The 7,116-nt window shown below is 42.3% G+C and overlaps 1 non-coding gene across 1 annotated transcript; it reads left to right on the top strand.

The window, feature by feature from the left end:
- The first annotated feature begins 863 nt into the window (after window positions 1-863).
- On the top strand, window positions 864-1,004 carry LOC114815557. The gene has a single exon (XR_003763351.1). It is a non-coding gene; the product is annotated as a small nucleolar RNA SNORA7 (small nucleolar RNA).
- The last annotated feature ends 6,112 nt before the right edge of the window (window positions 1,005-7,116 follow it).

Genomic DNA, 7,116 nt, shown 5'->3' with positions numbered 1-7,116 from the left:
AAATTGCATAATTGCTTGAGGCTCAGCACTTCTTTCATCCCAAATTAAGCACTATTTTTACTGAGGGATTGAAAGCACCAACTGGGCATTTCTCAATTCTGTCTGAAAAGCCGTTGGCAGTTTTGCATTGAAATGTTTTTGTGAAAGGCAGGCTTATTATCATCCTACAGGTTCAAAAACAGATCACTCAGCCTTGTCCATTTTCAAAACTTTAAACAACACAGGCAAACTTCACTACCTTTGGACCTTTCAGAACCTCCCTGGTTGACCATATTCAAAGCATTGAGCAATATCTCATTTTGCATCAATCTTAATAGCTAACATTTACATGACGTTTAATAACTCATTAACCTATTCAGGTCTAGAGTAAGTTTGGCAGCGAGGTTATTTGCTGCAGAGTCAATGCATTTTGGGTTTAGAGGAAAAGAAATCAATAATTCCTTGAGCCTTACTTTAGGGTTTTCCCAGAAGAAATAATTTAAAGCCATCAAATGGATGTCAGGTTTCGAAGCCTACTCAAGCAGCTCTACCTCAATCTGCACAGATTTGGCCTCATAGAGGCCCATGTGGCACAGTAATTCCCCAATTTCCACTCTAATTTCATTTGCTGTTTCTTGACTTCAAGGGTTGAAGTTGCAGTGTCTGACCATTATATGCAGCTCACGGGAAGCAGGAAGGTCTATCTTCTGTGCACACAGTTTCATACTCCTTCTTCACAAACTAGCACTTAATATTGAACTGACCTTTATATCATCCCTTCTTCTTAAGACTGTGAACTCCTGGTGGGACAGGGATGGTGTTTGACCCAATTATTTTGTATCTGCCCTAGCACTTAATACAGTACTTGGCACACAGTAGGCACTCACTTCCCCTCTTCGTTGCAGCTGGAGAGTTTCCAGTACTCTACCAGTCTCGGCTATGGGAAGGAAAGTCAAGCAGAGGCATACCCATTCCATTCCTAGCTTGGCCAGTGACTAGCAAGTGGAAGGCAATCTGCTACAAGTCAAAACTTACCCATGCTGGGCAGCAGCAGCATGGGAAAGAATCAAGGGCAGAGACTTGTTGTGCAGAGGGAGGCAATGGTAAACCTCTTCCTTTTTATATTAAGAAAACTCTGGATACACTACCGGAATGATTGCAGATGGAAAGTGGGGCATTCTGGGAGAGATGTGTCCATGGTCTTGCTGTGGTTCGGAAATGACCCAATGGCATAAGACAAAACAAGACAAGCACTCACTAAATATTATTGAATTGAATTTGAATACCCTAGTGCTTAGATAAGTGCTTGGCACAGAGTTAAGACTTTACAAACACTGCTATTATTATAATTATTATTGTTATTATTTTTCTCCATTCTGGACTGAGTAGAATCCAGGCAGTTGGTTCCAATATTCCAGAAATAGCACTTACGTGCTTGTTTCCTGCTTAGAGCACTTGAAGTGTTATTTCCAGTCAATCAATCAATATTGTGGAGATCACTGTACTAAGAGCTTGGGAGATAATAATATAACAGAGTTGGTAGGCATGTTTCCTGCCCACAGTGAGTTTCAGCCTAGAAGAGGAGAGAGACATTAGTACAAATAAATTACAGCTATGTTCATAGGTCCTGTGGGACTGAGGAAGTGCAAATCCTAGTGCCAAGACAACACAAAAGGGAGTGGAAGAAGAGGAAATGAAGGCTTAGTGGAGGAAGGCCTCTTAGAAGCTATGGATTGTAATAACATTTTGAAGGTGGAGAGACTGATTATCTGTTGGATATGAAGAGGGAGGGCCTTCCAGGCCAGAGGCAGGATGTCAGTGAGAGGTCGGTAGTGAGATAGATGAGATCAAGGTGCATCGAGTGAGCTTGTTGTGGGAAGACAATGTGTCTCATATTATTGGGTTGTACTTTCCTAAGCACTCAGTACAATGCCCTGTACACAGTAAGCTCTTTAATAAGTATGACTGACTGATTGAGTTGGTTGGCATGAATGGAGAAGTATGTGGGCTGGGAGATGGGAAGCTCTGTCCAAGCTGATCCTCTTCAGTATTATCTTAGGAGGGAAACGGAAGCAGCAACCTTTCACCTTCTGAACATGGGCTGACCACAAGAACTGTGTCACTTTGATGTCCCACCCATTTCCCTTTTCCTCTGATTAAACTGATCCCTCAAGGCTAGCTAGAACTCAACTCTGAGCTGTTTCCCCTCTATGTCATTTAGAATATAGAATTTTAGAAGCTGCTTAGCTCCTATGATGAAATGTTTTTCTCAATTTATTTTTTATGGCATTTGTTAAGTGCTTACTAAGTGTCAAACACTGTTCTAAATGCTGGGGTAGATTCAAGATAATTAGGTTGGACACATGGGGATCACAGTCTTAGAAGGAGGGAGAATGGGAGAATTGAGGTACAGATAAGTTGTGACTTGCCAAAGGTCACACAACAGGCATTTGACAAAGCTGGGATTAGAACCCAGGTCTTCTGACTCCTAGGCCTGTACTCTTTCCAATAGGCCATGCTGCTTCTCAGACATTAATGTCTCTAAATCAGGTATTAAATAAGGAGAACAAACCCTTGGCTTTGTATGAAAGTAAAGAAAATGGAATTTAATGTCCTCCTAAACTCCTGCTTAATGTCTTTGGAGCCACCCAAGTCATATTCTTGAAACTCTCCATTGAGTAGACATTATGACAAAAATATTTCACAGTTGTTTGAGATTCTTGGGAAGAAATGCTAACCTAGCCTAAAATCTGAAAGATTTGGATGAATGAAGGTCACTGAATGTGTCCATCTTAAATTTGGACATTTCTCTTCTTCTAAAAATCAATTAGATATGATCAATTTTGGGATAACCGGGCCCCCTGAGCCTCGGAGGCATCTTGTGACCAGAAGGGGGTTTTAGACTTGGGTCTCCTTAAAAGGTAAAGGAATGTCCATCTACCTCCACATCAAACAGAAATTTCTTGTCTTATGCTGTCAAGAAGTCTCTGACCCATAGCAACATCATGGATATATCTCTCCCAGAACACCTCACCGCCATCTGCAATCATTCTAGTAGGGGATCCATAGACTTTTCTTGTAAAAATACAGAAACGGTTTACCATTGCCACCTTCCGTGCAGTGAATTTGAGTCTCCGCCCTCGACTCTCTTCCATGCCACTGCTGCCCAGCATGGGGGAGTTTTGATTATAGCAGATTGCCTTCCTCTCGCTAGCCACTGCCCAAACTAGGAATGGAATGGGTAGGCCTCTGCTTGACTGTCCTCAGTGGAAAGAGCCTGGGCTTGGGAGTCAGAGATCGTAGGTTCTAATCCCACCTCTGCCACTCCTCAGCTGTGTGACTTTGGACAAGTCACTTCACTCTCTGGGCCTCAGTTACCTCATCTGGAAAATGGGGATGAAGACTGTGAGCCCCACGTGGGACAACCTCATTACCTTGTATCTCCCCCAGTGCTTAGAACAGTGCTCGGCACATAGTAAGCGCTTCAAAAATACCAACATTATTATTATTATAGTTAAGACTATTAGAGTACTGGAAACTCTCCAGGTGTGACCCTGAGAGGGAAGAAATTTCTTACCATCAACTTTAAGGCACTTACTCAATTCTCCCCCTCTTTTGATTTCCTTGTTGATCTCCTACTATAGGCCAGCTTGCATGCCTCACTCCTCTAATGCCAACCTGCCTACTTATCCTCGATCTCGCCTATCTCACCACTGACCCCCAGCCAACATCCTGCCTCTGGACTGGAATCCCTTATCCCTTCTTATCTGTCAATCCTCCAGGCTCCCTATATTCAAAATCCTCCTAAAAATCACAACTCCTCCAAGTGGCCTTCCTGACTAAGCTTTCCTTTCCCCAGTCTATTCGCCTTCCCTTCTGGGTTGCCTCTACACTTGGATCTGTGGCACTTTAGCACTTTGATACTCAACCCACCCCCAACCGATTTCCTATCTATAATTTATTTTAATGTCTATACTAAACCTCGAGGGTGAGGATCACAGTTTCTGACTCTATTGTACTCTCCCAAATGCTTAATACAATGTGCTGTAGACAGTAAGCACTCAGTAAATGCCAAGGATTGATAGGTTGATTTGGAAAATGGGAACTCTCAATTTAGACTCTGAATAAAGAGAGAACTCTAATACTGCTGGCCTATCCAACCCTACATAAAACAGAAATTCCTTTAAAGCATTCAATTTGCTTGCACCCTCCTATATTACTTTGCTGATTTCCTGTTTACAACTCAGCCAACTCACTTAGCTCTTCTACTACCAATCTACTTGATCTTGTCTATCTCACCTCCAAACCCTTGCCTATGTCCTCCCTCTGGGCTGGAAGTCTCTCCCTCTTCATATCCAGCAGACCATTACTTTTCCATCTTCAAAGCCTCATTGCTGAATTATACTTTTCAAGCACTTAGTACAGTGCTCTGCACACAGTAAGTGCTCAATAAATATGATCGAATGAATTAATTGATTAAAATCACATTTCCTCTAAAAGTCCTTCTCTGATTAAGACCTCATTTCCTCTACTCTCTCTCTCTTCTGTGTTGCCCTTGCAGTAGGATTTGTACCTTTTAAGCACTTGATATATTTCCTCACCATCAGCAACACAGAATTTATGTTCATATCCATTATTTAGGTTAATGTCTGTTGTCCCCTCTACACAGCAGCAGGCCCTAATGGAAAGAACAGGAGTCAGAGGCCCTGGGATCTAATCCTGACACTCCATCTACTGCTGTGTGACCTTGGTTAAGTCACTTAACTTCTCTGTGCCTCAGTTTCCTCTTTGAGAAGATGGGGATTCAATACCTGTTCTCCCTTCTATTTAGACTGTAAGCCCTATAAGGACTGAATAAATATCATTGTTTGATTGATTGTAAGAGAGATAGGACTTTGAGGGGCAAGCACTCTCTTGAACATTCTTCTAACAAGCTCTAAGGAGCTAAAGAGCCAGAACTACCTGATCCATTCATTCATTCAATCATATTTATTGAGCACTTACTGTGTGGAGAGCACTATAATAAGCACTTGGAAAGTACAATACAGCAATAAAGAGAGACAATCTCTGCCCACACAGGGCTTGTCTTATATATTCCTGCCCTGCTTGCATGGGCTCAGGATTTCAGAAATAGGGCTGACCTAGCCCTGAATCCTTCTCAAAAAACTTTGCGTCCCCTGCAGCTGAAAACCCAAGGGACAGGTAGTCTCCAGGCTGCCCCCTAGGGTTTGGACCACTAGAAGAGGGCAGAAATGCCAGTAGGGCTTGGATAAACGGCTCTCATTTTTATCTTTCTACTTTTAACTTATCCCTTTCTGTGTCAGATTTCCTGTTTATCTCTTGGCTAGATCACCTCTCTCGCAAAATCAAATTGTGAATTGAAAACTCCCCCAGGCTGTCTCCTCTCTTCTCCAACACCTTTAATCAATAAGCACCACTGATAGCATTAGTGACAGAAGACAGAGTGTCAGAGCATATCTTCTGATCTAGAAATAATTCTTTTACATCATGACTGAAGCACACTGTATATTTATGTCTTCTCAAATCCCAACAATGATTTTTAAAGGAGAAAATAGCTATGTAGATAACAAGGAAGTGGGTAGAAAGAGGCTATCTTTGAATGTAGTTGTAACAATAAGAATTGCATTAATAATAATAACAATGATAATAATGACAATGGCATTTGTTAGATGCTTACCCAAGTTAATCAGGCCTAACAGAGTCCCTGAGTGTGGCTCATGTTAGGTATGTGTAGGTCTAGAAATTATTTGAACAATGTTCTTGAAGTGAAAGCTACTTATTTCTGCTAATGAATCTTGTCATTGTGGTAGTATATCCATAGAGTTTTCTTGGAAAAAATATGGAAGGGGTTTACCATTGCGTCCTTCTGCACAGTAAACTTGAGTCTCTGCCCTTGACTCTCTCCCATGCCTCTGCTGCCCAGCATAGGGGAGTTTTGATTTGTAGCAAATTGCCTTCCACCTGCTAGCCACTGCCCAAGGTAGGAGTGGAAGGGGCACGCCTCTGCTTGATTCTTCCTCCCGAAGTTGAGACTGGACTGGAAAGAAACTCTCCAGGTGTGACCCTGATGGGAGCGCTAATGAATCACTCAGACAAAAATATTTATTGATCACCTCCTAAACACTTGGGCAAATACACGTGGAAAGAAGCAAGTTGGGAGAAACAGCAAGGCTGAGTGGAAAAAACATGGGTTTGGGAATCAGGAAGCCTGGGCTCTGTCACTTGCCTGTTGTGTGACCTTGGATAAATAACTTAACTTCTCTGAGCTTTAGTTCCTCATCTGTAATAATGGGAATAGAATACTCTTCTCCTTCTCCTTAGACCATGAGCCCAATGTGGGAGAGGGACTGTGTCTGATCAGCTTAAATTGTGTCTCCCCCAGTGCTTAGTACAGTGCTTAGTGCATAGTAAGCACTCTACAAATACCAGAGTTACAAGAGTTCAAAGAACTGATCCTGGCCTTCTGCGATCTAACAGTCTAACAGAAGATACAGACACTAATAGGGGAGAAGTGTTGCCTGGTAGATAGAGCACAGGCCTGGGGGGCAGAAGGATATGGGTTCTAATCCCCCATTCTGCCACTTGTCTGCCCTATGACCTTGGGCAAGTCACTTCACTTCTCTGGGCCTCAGTTACCTCATCTGTAAAATGAGGACTAAGACTGTGAGTGCCCATGTGGGAAGGGACTGTGTCTTACCTCATTTGCTAGTATCAACCCAAGAACTTAGTATAGTGCCTGGCACATAGTAAGCACTCAACAAATATCATAGTTATTATTATTATTATTATTATATGTTGCCACTTACCTAATAGTTTATGCTGAGAATCATTCTTTTTTGCAGACCTAGAATAAGGAATGCTGATTTACTTATTATTTTTATGATGCAATTTGTCTAACCGCCAACCCCTGACCCTCAAATGCACCAGACAATTACTCTCCCTCCCTTCAAAACCTTACTGAAAGCACATCTCCTCCAAGAGGCCTTTCCAGACTCAGCCCCACTTTTCCTCATCTCCCACTCCATTCTGCATCACCCTGACTTGCTCCCTTTGCCTTATCCCCCGCTCCACAGAACTTATTTATATATCTGTAAGTTTATTTATATTGATGTACAT

The sequence above is a fragment of the Ornithorhynchus anatinus genome, chromosome 1 (genome assembly GCF_004115215.2).
Source record: "Ornithorhynchus anatinus isolate Pmale09 chromosome 1, mOrnAna1.pri.v4, whole genome shotgun sequence".
In the NCBI taxonomy this organism is placed as follows: Eukaryota; Metazoa; Chordata; class Mammalia; order Monotremata; family Ornithorhynchidae; genus Ornithorhynchus; species Ornithorhynchus anatinus.
The sequence above is the reverse complement of the archived record's forward strand: the minus strand, read 5'-3'. Positions and strand labels throughout refer to the sequence as shown.